This window comes from Photinus pyralis, unplaced genomic scaffold (genome assembly GCF_008802855.1).
Source record: "Photinus pyralis isolate 1611_PpyrPB1 unplaced genomic scaffold, Ppyr1.3 Ppyr1.4_LG5, whole genome shotgun sequence".
Taxonomy (NCBI): Eukaryota; Metazoa; Arthropoda; class Insecta; order Coleoptera; family Lampyridae; genus Photinus; species Photinus pyralis.
Genome location: NW_022170596.1, coordinates 7,323,532 through 7,339,455, shown reverse-complemented (window position 1 = coordinate 7,339,455; position 15,924 = coordinate 7,323,532). Strand labels below are relative to the sequence as shown.

At 39.5% G+C, this 15,924-nt stretch overlaps 1 long non-coding RNA gene across 1 annotated transcript in view; it reads left to right on the top strand.

Annotated features, from left to right (window-relative positions):
- Nucleotides 1-12,837, top strand: part of LOC116170913 — an 86,237-nt gene extending 73,400 nt beyond the window's left edge. Inside the window, exon 3 of the long non-coding RNA XR_004145345.1 lies at nucleotides 12,585-12,837. This is a non-coding gene — a long non-coding RNA (uncharacterized LOC116170913). The remainder of the gene's footprint in view (nucleotides 1-12,584) is intronic.
- Nucleotides 12,838-15,924: the final 3,087 nt, after the last annotated feature.

The following is a 15,924-nucleotide window of genomic DNA, read 5'->3' as shown; positions in this document are numbered from 1 at the left end:
GTAACACAATAATATGTTTGGTTGGTAACATAGTTTTGTAACTACCCACTTTTCATCGCACTGGTCACATTTAAAACTTTCAGATCTTTGGTTAATACATATTTTGCCTTTGCAATGAGTGCTACTACTGGTCACGGAATTGCATCGTTTGCACTGCATATCCTTGGAAGTCTTCAGTGTTAACAAATATGCTTTGAAAAGAGTGCTTTTATTGGTCGCGTAAGTGTACTGATCGTATTTAATATTCCCAGAAGACGTGTGAACAAATGTGATCTCAAATTTGATTTATCTTGAGTTGCGTAAATACACTCGTTACATTTATAATCCTTGGAAGCTTTGTGTGTGTTAATATGTGCTTTCTTAAGCTGCATATGCCAATAGTTGCGGAATATCACTGGTCACATTTTAAGACGTTTTAACAATAAATTTTACTTTTTCTTGAGTTCCACTTCTGAAAAATAATTTGATTGCGTTATAAGTTCTTGTTTATATTTACGTAAAACTTAGTGTACGTCTGTTTCCGATTAATCGCACTAAATACCCTCAACCAACGGTTTAATTGATTTTACAGCAGATGACAGTTAACCATGACATGACGTTCGTTGACTTCAATAAGTACTACCAACCGAAGAACGCGCATAACCCCTTCTCTCCAGCGGAAACTAAAAAACACCGCGATGCGGGAAAGTCGTTTTCCCGTGCATCGAGGATGCTTGGAAACATTATCTTTCCATTCAATGAGTACAAAATTAGTTATTTACATTATTAGTGCGGGAACAGTTATTTTGCAGATGAGCGCGAAGTTTGGCGGCGCGAGTGCGCAACGCGCACGAGCGACGCATGTCGCGCGAATCAAGCAAATACTGTTCACGCACGTAACATGTATTCTATTTTTTGCACGGATTAGTTAAATCGAATTGATATAAATTCAAATCCTTTTGCGAGATTTTTGGGACATTATAATTCTTTTGAAAAAATCAAGTCCTCTTTGCCGATAAAGTAGAAATCTAGAAATTTAAAATGTCAATTTATTGTTCATAACTTCTGGTTTAAGCTTATTTTTGCCCTTGTACTACAGGGAATGATGTAAAGTGTATTTATATTTTCTTTTTTACACTTCCATCATACTACTTATTAGTTTATGATCCGCACTAAATAGATAATTTCGTTGAATTTTTAGGCACTAGTGCGCGAAAGTAGATAGTCAATTGTAAAATTGACGTTCCCGACGTTCGTGTTTTATTGGGAAAACGCGATTTAGAACGAAAGAGTGCAAAAAAAAATTATCTTTCACATATAGGTAACGGCACTCGAGAATCTAATGCAGCAAACAAATGGGATTAATTATTGAGCTCTTCGACAATTGCTCAAAAGACTCTAGGTATCATTTGGCAGGGGTTGTTTAGCATATCTTTCCCCAATATATACGATGATACTTTGGGAGTAGTAGAATAAATTACTCTGCTACGGTGTGTGCTTTTTTTTACATTTCGCTACTTTATATGATGCCAAGAGAGCTTTCTCCTTTCCTGCCAGATGGATGGGGTTAATGCTATCAACTGAGACTTTCAAACATACAATGCATTGTGCTTCTTCTTATTCACCAGCTTCAAAACTTGTGAACGTTTTCGAGCTTTAGATTTTATCTTTTCAGGGATCAGGCGAAGTACAAACTTCTTGTTCAATTCATCGTGATACGACATGTGCGCTAAACATCTGTGGATGCGTTTTTCTGTTTCTATACCTCCAGACAATTAGGTGACTTTTTTGTGGCGGTAGGTGTATACTACGCGCACTTGTTGCTTTCTCGCCGGCGAGGCCCCAGCGGGTGATGCTTAGGGTCATTTATAATTAGCTTTCAGTCCTTGGAAACGATCGAGCTTCTTGTCGTTCCTTTTGAAACAGATTTTTGGTGACTTTGTCTACCATAAGTGTGATTACTTTTGTTGCATTCTTTAGTTTGTGTAAATTCTATAAATCTCTCGAATACTTCGGATTGAAAAGATAGATTTGGAGATGAAATGTTATTTAAGCATGACAGTACTCTTTGAATTTATGGGCATTTTATTTACTTTTGTAAATAGGTTGCTGTAATTTATTAGCGATAAGAATGCATTTTAAAGGACAAAAACTGCGTGTTTTTCGTAGAAAATTGCCATCAGATAAAAATTTGGATAAGTGACGTAAGGAGGGACAAGAAACGTATGCTGGATTGGCTGTTGCGTTGCTACGTGTCCAATAATTGGAGGAAGATTTACGAATTTTAAAAAGTGGATAGATCTTAACTATTGACGGTGTAACAAGTGTACTTTTTCTCACTTTCGAGGCAGGGGTGTTGAAATCAGCCGAGTATGGAGTGAAAGTTTGAAAGAAAGTGTAATTTTCAGTCTCATTGTCTTTTGTTTCGAACAGCCATCGTTTCATCGGACGTGTTTTAGTCAGCCAGTCGAAGTCAATGCGGTAAAATTACGTTCTTGGTGTCCCCAAGGAAAAAAAAAGTTAGAGAAAAAAAAGTGTAGTGCCTACGTTTGTGAGTGCGTTTGTTCTATGTTGCAATTAGCGGTTCTTGCCCGGATTTTTGGGATTTTTAACAGAAATAGTTTAAGATTTCATTAATATGTTTAATTGTTATCGAACGCTTATGCGGAGTGTATAAAATGGTTTGTTATAGTCCATTTTGATTGTTAGAATTTTGTCTTTGATTTTGGGGGCTACTTGGAAGAACAGCGTTTTGTGCGCTGAATGTAGCCCCTTTCCCTGAGGTTGACTTTTTTTATATTTCTATTGTTATATACAACTTTAAAGGGAATAAAAGCGTACTAATATTATTATTATTATTTGATTTATGTGTTAAGAATAAATTTTGTGTGTTTATTCGAACCCTCAAAGGATCCAGATAAATGTCTCCTGCTTAATTATGATCAATTTGTTGATCCGCACCCACAACAGACATACCTACACTGCAGTCAGACCAAAATCAGACACACGATACACTGCACTGTACTGTACTTCTGAACGTTTTATAAATAGTACAAACCATTACCTACATTTCCTAAATACCAGTAGTTTTTACAGTATGAGTACGTATTTTAAGTAATACTTGAACATTTTTTAGAGAAATAAGTATCAGTATGTAAGAAACGCCGTAGTATAAAATTCAATACCAGCCAAGCAATTTTAGAAGTGCTTCCAGTAAATAATATTTAAGCTACTGATTACCATATTATATAAGTATAAGTACTTTCTTGGTCATAGTGTATACCAATAAATTATTAAAGCGCGACTCTTTTAAGCTACCAGTGATAATATGGCAGTTGGCTTGATAAATAATTTTTAATCATACATGGGCTTTGTGCTCATTTATTTAAGCACTCACCTGGTCCAAACACAATTTCGTTTTGCCTGCGGAATTCACGTTTTCATTATCAAAACAGCTTTCAGTTTTCAAACTACAAAACTAGGGAATCAGCTAGTGCAAATGATGTTCCAACTATTTGTTTGTCGGAGTTTGTTGTTAAATGTTTGTAAGTTTGGACGAGTATTGTAGTGACATCCTTAATGACGAGAAGCAGTTAATATACCCAAATTGCCGAGAACAAGTAAAGTTGTGGTCATAAACTAAAATTTGCTACGCCGAATGTTTGCAACAAGAAGGGGTTCCTTCTCGAAATAAAAGAATTTAGCCCCATGAATTTAAATTATTCCTAACTCATATGTGAAAGTAATAATATGTAACTTGGAATTTAACAATAATTCCCATTTTAACAACCGCAATTAACTTTGTAACGTTAATCTCATTAAATCCTTGTATGTTAATTGTGTTGCCTATTGTCACTTTCCTATTTTGAATGTTTCGTGAACTTGACCCCTAATCCATTTTTGATAAATCCCGGTCACATTCCTTTCCCCTTATCTGTGTCACATTTTTGCCCGTGGGTCAAGAGCATTCTGCATTAAGTATTAGAATCAAGCACACGATTTTTGCCACTTTTCGCAATTATAAACTTGCATTGAATACCTTGATTAAGGATTAATTTTGGAAAGTTGGCTCAGTAGTTGCTACCCTTTAGTAATATTTTTGGTAGAGCTATATTTCGCTTCGGCGGATTAAATATCGGTGCACATGTTAAGAAGCTCGTAACACCTGCGAGGTAAATATTTAATAACCTGTTTGTAACGAGTGGTTTTATTTCGCGCCAAATTTCATTAAAAAATTCGAAATTCCTTGTCATGATAGTGCAGGTCACCCTGTATATTTCATTATTTGTTCCGGTTAGAAATTTTTTGTTTGGGCATTTGGGTTCGCTCAAGACTATGGTCCGATAGATTTAATTTCGCTCAGATTTAATTTCGTCGTGGGAAGAGTGCAAAGATGATTGACGTCATCATGAGTAATGCGAGTTTTTTTGTCGTTCGTTTATCAACTTTGGCGCCGTCTGGACCGAGAAAAGGAGCGGATGTAGCACCGAGCTATCAGAGATAAGGGGCCTTTCCACGTCGTCAGCAGAAAACCGTGAGATCAGTTTGAGTCAGCAGTTCTTTGAGGTTAACGACGGAGTTAGAGTGGGTTAAGTTTTCTTTATCTGAACCAATGGGAGAATTTCTAGCGGGAGCCATTTTTGTTTTATGGTAATTTGGGTGTGGTTTTTTCATTTCAATTCTGAAGAAGGGGATCGTTTTTAGAAGAGACTCGCGGTTAGTACGTCGAGGGGTCGACACGTACTTTGAGTGATCGCGTTTTTAGAAGAAGACTCGCGGCTAGTACGTCGAGGGGTCGACACGTACTTTGAGTGATTGCGTTTTTGGAAGACTCTCGGTTAGTACGTCGAGGGGTCAACACGTACTTTGAGTGATCGCGTTTTTAGAAGAGACTCGCGGTTAGTACGTCAAGCGGTCAACACGTACCTTGAGCGAAAGTTTTGGTACACTTGGCGGTTTGAGCCACCGGCTTATTTCGGTTGCTCCCAGTTGCGTGCTTTTTGCACCCGTTCCGAAGTGTTATTTTCTTTTCGCGTTGATTTTTTGGCGAAGAAGACCCAGGTTCCAATCAGGTGATATTTTGGCGAACCCTTGAGCTTCACCCCAGTTTACTTTGGATGCAGTGAATCGCGTTAGGATACGTTGTGATTTCTCGAGGATATATAAATCAAAGTGCTGCCCTAGTCCTCAAGGCGCAGAATTTCGGGATCCGCCCCAGGTGGAATTTCCTACTAGTGCCGTAAGGTCATTTGTCGAAGGAGCGCTGCGTTTCGGAGAGATATTTGCCCCAAGAAGAGCTGGTGAAATAATACGTCGAACCATCGCGGTTTACCGTCGGATAGTGATCATAAAAGTTTGTGTTCTGCCGTACCGCTAACTCAAAAATCTGTCTCCCGCAGGCGGTCAAAGCTAATAAACTAATAAAATAAAATTAAATACACGTGCTGGGTAGAAACTTTGGCAACTAGCCGTCTCCCACTCGCCACGCGAAGGATTTCCTGGACTAAGTTTCCGTTCAAACACTAAACTTTGCTTTCGTTCCGAGGAAGGATAGGCACCGTGGATTTTGGTTTCCGTGTGTTAAATTCAAGCCACCCCTAGGAAGTCACAGAGACCTAAGTGTCAGGTTTCATCACATCCACCCTGTACCAGAGGAAAGAGCAGTTCACAAGATCGGCTGTACAAATGTTGTAAAGGTTAGTCTAATTAAATTTGTAACATTCTGTAAAATTCCACTTTTTGGTAATTAAGCTATAGTAAAAAAATTTTGATTTGATTGTTTATTAAAGTCCAATGAACGATTACCAAAGAGTAGGATAAATTTTTGTGTTTATTTAAATAAGTCCCAGCCCATGCTGGATTAAAAAACTGATTACCTGTTGTTGCATTTTTCAAACTGTAGAGGATGGCCACCCCTTGAGTAAATTAGTTTCACCTGTTAGGATTTTTTAGTTAGTAGTTGTCATTGTTAAGCTAGTGTTTTTACAAGTAGAAGAGAAGAACTGCTAGATCCCTGTAAATTGTTTGTATCGCTAATCTCATTTCAATATATTATCTATTTGGTTTCAATGTGCCTGTCTTTAACGAAGAACGAGGGGAAGGAAAGGGAGGAGTAGGAGTTGAGGCAGGAGACTGGTAGGCGGCAGGTTAAGGTTTGTTACGCAGTTTCAAAAGAGTTAAAAGCCCACCGATTTGAGTTAGCCGGAGCATTTATTTTTATCGATTGAGCAGCCTGAGAAGAAGACGGTTTGCCTTGCCGGGCGGAACCGATGGTAATCTTCAAGTCCAGAAGGAACCCCCGTAGCATGTTCCACATTTAGTTGACTTAGTACCTTTTAGCTTCTTTTTTTATACGCTGAATAACCAACGACCATTTAACATCTCTCGGCTGATCAACAAACCCTCAGGCATATCTAATCCTCTATCTGGCTGCTACAACATTCGATAAGAAGAGTAGGAGGCTGCAGATAAAGCTTACCCCTCGATTTAGTACCACCTGCTAAGGTGACCAGCCAATAAAGGTCAGAAGTTTCCTGTTTGTGTCGTCTATTGTTCCCATTTCGTGTCTTCCTATTTAATAATGTTAATGTTTATGTAAATTTCAATTATAACGTCCCTGTTGTTAAGAGGTTGTATCAAGGTATACAAAACTACAACTTTTATATAGTCATCCGTCTGAACTACTGCGACTCATTCGAACGTATAGTCAAATCACCTACTTGTGAAGCGTCAACAAGAGTTTTGCATACCCTAGGTTAGGTGACATATTGGGTAGCAAAGATAAAAGAAAGATCTTTCTCGTATCCCCTTGTGCCCTTGCAGTACAGTAACTATTTTTATAGAACCTTGTGTAGCCCGTTGCCTCCTGGTGTATCACACCTCATTTAAACTAGGGAATTTATTTGCCAATATAAAAACCCTCCCGTGTATTGTTGTTTTATTTCTTGTTTGTAATAACCGAGTTGTCCTACAAACAATTGTTTTTAGAGCGGAGACAGTCACCACGATAACTGAATTACTCAATATTGCACGCTCTTGGCGCCCTGATCCTTTCCACCCTATAATTAAACCCACACCTGCTAGCTTGGGGAGTAACAGATACTTTAGATCAGGATCCCTCGGATTGTCCTTGTCCATTATTTGTAGAATTTGTAATTCCTCCCGTTGTAACTTTCAGTGTACATTTGCATTATGGTTAACTGATTGCAAGTGAATGGGAGAGACGAAACTTTTCCGGAAAAGCGTTTATTCTGGTTTTTACTTCGCCAACAATATCTGCACGCAATTTCATTATTTGAGGGAACTTGAGGAAATTTCCGTCCGAGCGCGATATTAAAACTGCAATTAGAAGCGATATTTAAAAAAGTTTGAACAACAGCGACGTTAAGATAAAAGTGGAGTGTTAGGAAATTGATTAGGACGTTTTAAAATCCATCTTCTTTCAAAATGGCGGCAGTTGTAAAATGGAAGAAAATGGAGAACGTTTTAACACTTGCTCAAGTTGACGGCATCTTAATGGATCAAGCTACTTGTTTGTCGAATACTCAAGTTTTAACGGTACTGTTTATGCTGATACGATTAATCTTGTTTACCCTAATGACTGCGTTCCCATATAAATACAATAAAGAATAGATGATATATTAGCCAACGAATTTGCCGGGAACATGTGATATAAACTAAGCTACAAATAATGAAAAATATTGTAAACAATGGATATATCAAAAATATGCTTACTTAGATTACGGTTAGCAAAATCCCATTCACGTTCAGATGTTTAGATAAATAATTTCGGCAATTTTAACTTGATGCCTTAGGATACGAATGCGCAGTACCAACTTTCTTATTTAAGAAAGCATTTAAATTAAATTTGTACATGGCCACTTAGAATAACAGCAAACCAAACGCCAGTTTCAAAATTTGGTTTTGCACATGTGCAGTAGCAACTTTCTTATTTATGAAAGCATTAAATGAAATTTGATACATAGGCACTTGCAATAAAAGCAAATCTATCGCCAGTTCCAAAATTTGGTTTTGCGCATGTGCAATACCGACTTTATTATTTATGAAAGCATGGAAATGAACTTCTTTTTATAAACTGCAATTGAAGTAGGACATCAAAAATTGATTGCACTTATGCAACGCTATCTTTCATATTTGTGGCCGGATTTTTACGATTTTAATAGAAGTTGCATCTTACAAATGGGAAATGAATGCAAGTGGAAATGCGCTTTTTGTAAATCGTTATCGAATACTTTTTTAACTTTCGTAACAAAGAACATCTACTATCGACAATTGGTTAGACTTCAACTACAAAAGTAGCATTTCATTACAACGAGCCTTAAGTTTTTTTTTTTTATTTTAGAAAAAATTCAAATCATGACGCGTTGCTGCAACGGATGTAATACCCGCTATAAAATCAATTCATTGATTGAGAAATGTTTGAGGAATTGTGAACAATGCAGAAATCTGTTCATAATACGTTCTACATTTTCTCCGAGTCTAACCCTTAACCTTCACGCCGAGGTCCACAATTAAACAATGCCCTAGTTCGATTGGAAATCAGTAAAATAACTCATTAAGGTTTAAACGCCTTTTTATTAGCACATCAATATGGCAGAACAATTAAGAAGTTTTACTTCGTATTAAGCAAGTTTACTGGCGAAGCCGCATTTAAACCTTTACTGGGTACCATTTACGGTTAGTTACCTCATCGGTAAAACTTTGCAACTGTCCGTAAAAATAACTTTTTAAATTAAACTCCAAGTAAGTAGCATGACATTTACGACAGTTGCATCTTAAATGTCAAACATTATAACTTTACCGACCATAACAAGAAGCTATGAAAATTCCGACGTCGAAACTACTGCGCCCCGTAGTAACTTTTAAATTAAAACTGCTCTTGGGACGTCACGCGCGCCCTATTGCACATCATGCCAACTTAAGAAAGTAAATAAACCCTGTCCGTACGACAATTAAACTTAACGGTATTACGATTGGTATTATACACGTAACAACAGTGAAGACGAAAATTACTTGGAAAATAATATTAGGGGTGTTAGTCGGCTTTGATCTAAATTTATAACACAATATGCTGTTCCATTTCCGCGCGTATAAAATTAAACATGGTTAAGCGTAAATAAAACCCTCGATCGCGATGGATGATATTTATAGTACCTATAGGCATTGCAAATAAAGTAATTCTACTTTTAACTGATTTCTCTCAAATAACTAAAGTAATACAAAGTAGAAAGGTGAGGAAGGGTGGATTTATTGACATTTGCTCGTGGGTAAGGCGTTGAATTTCTCTAAAATTCGTTTTAAAGTATTTGAACTAGAGATCAAATATGTATAAGGGGTGTTTATAATTTAGTTCTAGCTTCTAGTAAAAGGTCTATTTGGATTTAATTAACTATATATGACGAATTGTGTCTTAGTTGTTCATCAGGTACATACAAAGGTGCGGGTTTGTGTACATAATAATTCGTAGTTACACTACACCTCGTTAATTTAATGTTATAAAGTAATGTAGCAGGCATAATTTACTTGCAGGTTGTCACTTACAATGATTACTCAACTTCGCATGGAATGAGTATCTCTATGTCGTCATTAGGTGGTCACCCAACAACATTCAAATGAGACTCAAAGCTAAATACTTTTTTAGCCTTTTTAGTTAGGCCTTCTTGTATGACATCCATCAATCGAATATCTTTAATCGTTAATTATACAGAGCGTTACAAGTTGGATACGTTAGTATTGCTAGAAAATTTAAACCAGTACATCAACTGCACCAAGACCAACATCAAGAATAGAGTGCCAGTCGAGGTACCAGTCTTTACAAAAAAACGAATGAACGACTATAATGGCCAAAAGTAATTAAAATAAACAATATGCATAAGGTGACCTAGGTGACCCGTAAGAAACGCACGTACCGCTCACAGAATTCAGTCAATTGTTACCACACTCGAAACAACGCCGACTTTAACCTCGAACTCACCATTGACCGAACTTTCACAACAAAAGATCGGCAGGGTATAAATACGGAAACCCAAACGCCAAGGAGACACTGGATACTGTCAGTTAGTTGAGCGCCAATGCCTCGAAACGACACTGGTCCCGGTAAGCCGTTTCAAGGTAAAGCGAGCGTGATAACCTTAAGGCGGTACCGGACCGTCCTAGCGAGACCTTCTATAATATCGCGGCGAGAGAAACCTCGTCCAAGCGCCCCTCTCCCTCTCTCTGCCTTGTCCGTTGGGTGGCGATAGCTCGACACATGATCGAGAGGAAGCTGACCTTTACCAAGGCCAAAATCCTCTCGTCCGAGTCCAGCCCGCCACCACGACTGATTATAATCACAAAACTCTTTGACGAGTTGCTGGTGCGTTACCACACCTGCCAACTCTTCTTCTAAACGTAGCAGTACAGGGCCTCCCCGTAGAAACAACAATAGAGCACTTGAAGGCGGAAGGCCACACAGTGGCCTCGATAGCCCGGATGAGTCCCGGAAGTGGTCGACAGGCGATGTCGTTGGCGCTGGTCTAGCTACCGAAACCGGACCCCTCTAAGCGTATCTTCAAGAGATACACGTGCTTCGGGTTCGATCCGAGACCTAATCTGGGAGAAGAACCGATCCAGAGCGCGCTTTCAGCTTTTGTGGGATCCATTAGACCGAGCCGAGTTCCGAAAACTTCAAGAAGAGGTAAAGACTGCCATCCGCGACTTCGCAAATCGAGTCCCAGGAAAACCGCCTGCGATCCTTGAGCGAAGACGATTGCTCCTCCTGGTAGAGGGCGCTGCGCCGTACCCTACCGAGATCTTCGGAGTCGAAGAACTGGTGTACACAGACATCTTTGCGGAGTGTCTGAAAGGTCAGGTTTCCCCAATTATGAAAACGCGTATCTAGACGCCGTCAACCGAAGGGTCAGTAGATCCCTGCGTTGAAACGAAGAAGCGATGCGGCCCACGGCCGAAGAAAATCTTCCGGCACCATAAAAAATACCAATCCGAGAAAGGCCCCCAGAACCGAGCGGCATCAGGAACAGGGCGCTTAAGCAGCTCCCTCAATATGCGGTGGGAGTTCTCGCTTTTATTCTGAACGCGATGCTAAGACTGCGGCACTTTCCATCTAGGTGGAAACGTGCCGACGTAATTGTGTTAAGGAGACTGGGCCAGTCTACGACGTTCCGACAGAACTGCTGCTCGACGATCGCCAAAGTAGCGGAAGTGGTCAGACTGAGGAGACTGCAGGACAAGGTGTGTCATTTATTCGTCAGAAGGCTTCAAGCGCAACCACTCCACGGGTTCAGTGTTTTTAGACGTTTCTAAGGCGCTCGATAACGAAAATACGGGACACAACCCTGGCTCTCTACGCGCACGACCTCGCCATCCAGGTACGGTCGTGGAAATCAGCGGTCATCTTTAGGGAACTCCGGACAGTATCGGACGACCCAGAAGAATGGTACACCAAATGGAGGGTCACTGTCGACGCTGAGAAGAGCTCGGTCGCCCTTTTCACGAAAATAAGACACAATCTCGCGGGTAACCTCATCATCTTCGGAAATACCATTCGGTGGAGGACCAAAGCGAAAACCTTGGCATGGTGCTGGACCAACGTCTGATGTGGGGTGCCCACGTCAGATATTGCACCCAAAAGGGCCACACGCAATATCGCTTCTTAACACTAACTTTATTTGGCTTTGCGCCAGGCCCACCCACCCGTTAGGGTTTTGGGCTTTTAACTTTCACATAATGTATAATGCTCACCGACACCACAGATATACGTAAAGACGTATATCTGTGCCGACACCGACACCGTCACCGACACTATGTTTCCTCTTCTAGCCCCTGGCTGCAAGGACGGCGTACTGCTCCTGCCTGTTGCTCTCCTCTATCTTAAAGCCTGGCTGAAATCCCGCTGTTCTTCTTGCGTTGATTCGCTTCGGTAGGGTGCACTCATGAAGAACGTGCTGTGCCGATCCTTGTTCGTCGCATGGGCACGTGCCGTCCGTTGGCCGTAGTCTGAACCTTTGGTAGTAGAAGTTGAATGGTCCGTGGCCCGTGATCACCCAAATTGCCTCCCTGCTCAGCTGGAGGGCATCATTCGGGACCTTGGGGATGAGTTGGAATGTATGCCTGCCAGTGTCCGCTGCTTCCCACTCCCGCCGCCATTTCTCACGCATTTCCCTGGTGGTAGTCTGCTTGTATGTCGAGGTAGGGGTTTCAATGACTCTTTGGGCGGCTGCCGGTGTCTGTCCTTTAGCTAGCTGGTCAGCTCTGCCGAGGCCTGCGTTGCCCTTGTGGCTCCAATAGTTAACCACGTAGCCCTGCCCTTTAGCCTGTAGCCAAGCGTTGTAAATTTGAAGAGACAATTGGTCGCGGTGAGTAAAGGTAACGAGGGATTGCAATGCGGTTCTGGAATCGGAAATTATATGTACTGAGGAGGATGATGGGAAGCGTGTTATCGCAAGGTGCCTTCCAGTATGGCTACCTGCTCAGCCTGGTGCGTGCTGTTTCGGGGGTGTAGCGTGGTAACCCTTTCCCAAACTGTAGCTTTGAATTTCGCGCTGACCGCCGCTTTGATTTCTCCCCTTTTTCTCGCTTTTTAACAGAAACTAAGCATCGAAGTCAGGGTACAGCTGTAGATGTTGATCGTCCGAACAACGATGACCTACTGTTCATCAGTGTGGGGTTACGCCGCAACATCACAAGAGTGCAGATCGTCCAAAACAAGTCCTGAGGATGGCTGTAAACGCCCCGTGGTTCGGGCGGAACGCGGACATCCTTCCAGATGTGGACATGCTCACCATCAAGGAATTCATCACCACGGCAGCGGTGAAGACCATCGGTAGCCTGGGAGACCACCATTCCGTAAGTATTCAAAATCATTTTACTTGCAGTCCCTAAATGCAAATCCTTGCCTCCATTAAATGAGTGCGTATCCTTTCCCCAAAAAATTTATATAGTTGTTCCCGAGGTTGTTCCTATGTACATGCTCCTTGTAGTTTCTTGCCTCTCATGCACGAAAACTTGACTATTCTAATAGACAATTAGCATATAATCGATATCTTAGGAGGAGTAATGCTTTGTTAATCGAAATTTATCTTTGGAAGAGCAATTACTCAAGAGATCAAACCAAAGATCCGTGAGCAATTGCGCAAATTTTCCAGAGCCAAGATCTCGGAGGGAATTTTTTAGGAGCAATTATTAGGGAACTCTCTGACGTAAAATTTTCTTGAGAGCAGCTTCTTCTGAGTGGCGAATGTACCGGTAGCGAGTTTGCGTAGGGTCGGGGAGGAGTTTTTTGTAACTCTGATAAGACAAATACCTAAGATACTGCATCTCGAATCACAAGAAAATTGATGTAAGGAACACTCCACTCCGCCATACAATATTTGGTGAATTTTACCAAAGTAATCTCCCATTCCTTTTGAAATGACTTCCTTTAATAATTATTATCCTTTGTTTAGTCTGCGCGGTTGGCAAAATGTAACCCGCTGCTCTGTTTTTCAGCAATTTTATCTGCACAATAGCCCCCAATTGATTTCGACAAATCGGTAATGGAATAAATCGTCGCTTCCAGTGTAATCTATTTTTACCTTTTTTTTTGTCACTGTATTATACAAGGGACTGCAATTACGAACGGGATTGAAATGCGGGCCGCTCCGACAACATTTTTGAAATAAGCGTTTTAAATGTAAAACAACTCGCTTCAATTAGTACGTTCATTTTCCCTATTATAACAGCAAATTTGGAAATCTGACAGAAGGGCGGTTTCGTTTGATGTAGTAATTTAGATAATAGTAGCGAGCCCATCGTTTCGCACAGCTGCGAAGTCAATTTAGGGCAAAATTATACTCGCAGGCTTTCTATACGATTCTTGGTTTTTCGTGGGGCCTAACGGAAAATCTTTACCCTTTTCCTATATTAAAACGTTTCTAATTTATATTTTGTAAAAGTTTGTGTTCTCCGGTACTAATTGAAATTTTGTGGCATCTAAATCATTGTGATCACCGAAGAGTCAAAGGATGTGTGTTTAAGCTAAAGGCATCTTGTTTAAATAGGTAGATCTGATCTGAACTCCTTTGAAGGTATCAGGTAGCCAGTTGTGTTCACTGATTTATTATACTTGACTTACGTCCCCTAAAGATTAAATAAGTTTGTACATGGTTTGGTAGTCGAAATTCAGACCAAAGTTCTACTAACGTTTACTTATTCAATAAATCTTTCCTTTAACAATTCCATGCGTAGTCGGTTTCGTTCAAATTTGATAAATGGCATTTAAAAAAAATTTAAATCTCCTACTTTACTTGTACGTTTGACTGAAGTTTGGTTATACCTACGCAATGCGCCAGACCTTACGTATGCTCGCTACTTTGATTTTTATATTTACGTTTCCCTCTTTTAAAGAGATTACATATTTCAGGATGTTCCGCTTCGAGTGCATTTGGAATCATTTTATAAAGTATGTAATATTTACCACCGTACACGTATAGCAGTCGTTTCTTTTACGACCGTACAAGCTTATACATTTGCCATAAAAAAGCATATTTCGTACAAGCAGGGACGTAAATTTTTCCTACGCTGTAAATCTTATTTCCTTTGTAGAAAAGTAATTCTGCGGAAATAGGTAAGATGAGTAAATAGTACTTCGAGTTACTTTCTTTCAGTGTACAATGAAATATATCTACTTTTGAATTGTACCTCATTGTGAAAGAACATTTACTGAACGTATCATAGAATTCCCGTAGACTTTTATTCCTTGCCACCCTTATTTTCCAGTTCTATACCGTAAGCTACGGGTGCATTTTTTTTTTAAATTATGTGCGTACTTATGATAATAATGTCACACAAACAAATTTCTGGGATGTCACTTTGTAACTAACAAATAAATTGTACAGGGTGTTCCAAATTGATTGTTTTCAAAGTTTTTGTGGGATATTTTGAGAACTAAAAGAGGCAGAGTGCTGCAGAGTGCACTTATCGGAGTTACTTTTCAAAGCTGCTAGAATGACGATGCAAATTTGGACGTATAGTTTGTGTGAACGTGGCAACAGTGAAAAAGTTCAAAAATGCAACGAAAAGTTTTTACTTTATAACTTTTGTATATATATATTAGTTTTTTGTGGGAATATCCATAAAGTATAAAGTTACGTAGAAATAGTCGCGTAGTGAGAGGGTATTTTTATATCTTCCGTAGCTTGCTTAGTTTCTAAGATACAGCACTAAAGTTTGTTTTTTCAAATAAAATGCATTTTCTCTAGAAAAAAATAGGAATTTATTGGTACAAAAAATATAAATTCCATTTGAAAAAACAAACTTTGGTGCTTAAAAAATCTTAAAAGCAAAGGAGGCTATGAAAAATTTTTACTACACACCCTTACTAAGAAACTATTTCTACGTAACTTTTATTCTGTCTACTTTTTTGATATTCCTACAAACAACTAAATTATAAAGTAAACACTTTTTATTGCATTTTTGGACTTTTGCGCTGTTGCCACGTTCCGCCAGTCATACGTCAAAATTTACATCGTCAATCTAGGAAGCTTTGAAAAGTATTCGGAAAAGGGCAATCCGCATCATTCTATGTTCTTTAGTTCTCAAAATATTCCCGAAAAACTTCGAAAACAAGTAATTTGAAACACCCTGTACATTGTGTCCACTAAGAAGACGTCTATTATGCGGATCTCGGAACCCATAGAATATGTAGGTATACGAAGATGGTCAAATTAGACAAACGTCGTGCAATTAAACAGTTATTACATATTTTGATGTAAATAAAGCCAGAAAATTCCGATTACTTCCTAGGATATGCTAGAAAAATCGAAATTTACCGATTTTGTTTTTAATATTTTCTGATGTTCTTTGAACAGTAGCGAAAAAGTAAAAAAATACTTTCTCATAGCCACTATCTGAGTTCTACAAGACACCGTGGGGAGGTTTTCAATATTA